At 60.2% G+C, this 495-nt stretch overlaps 1 protein-coding gene across 1 annotated transcript in view; it reads left to right on the forward strand.

Annotated features, from left to right (window-relative positions):
• CEACAM16 (carcinoembryonic antigen-related cell adhesion molecule 16) overlaps window positions 1-495 on the forward strand; it is an 8,036-nt gene that overhangs the window by 6,558 nt on the left and 983 nt on the right. The gene's annotated exons all lie outside the window — the stretch shown is intronic.

Below are 495 nucleotides of genomic sequence, written 5' to 3' on the forward strand. Positions count from 1 at the left end.
CATGTCTCCTCCATCAGACTGGGGGCCCCCAGAGTCAGGGTTCATGTCTCCTCCATCAGACTGGGGGCCCCCAGAGTCAGGTTTCATGTCTCCTCCATCAGACTGGGGGCCCCAGAATCAGGCACAATGTCTCCTCGATCAGACTGGGGGCCCCCAGAGGGAGGGTTCATGTCTCCTCCATCAGACTGGGGGCCCCCAGAATCAGGGTTCATGTCTCCTCCATCAGACTGGGGGCCCCCAGAATCAGGGTTCATGTCTCCTCCATCAGACTGGGGACCCCCAGAGTCAGGGTTCATGTCTCCTCCATCAGACTGGGGGCCCCAGAATCAGGCACAATGTCTCCTCGATCAGACTGGGGGCTCCCAGAGTCAGGGTTCGTCTCCTCCATCAGACTGGGGATCCCCAGAGTCAGGATCCATGTCTCCTCCATCAGACTGGGGGCTCCCAGAGTCAGGGTTCATGTCTCCTCCATCAGACTGGGGGCCCCCAGAGTCA

The sequence above is a fragment of the Condylura cristata genome, unplaced genomic scaffold (assembly GCF_000260355.1).
Source record: "Condylura cristata isolate star-nosed mole 26May11 unplaced genomic scaffold, ConCri1.0 scaffold00041, whole genome shotgun sequence".
Taxonomy (NCBI): Eukaryota; Metazoa; Chordata; class Mammalia; order Eulipotyphla; family Talpidae; genus Condylura; species Condylura cristata.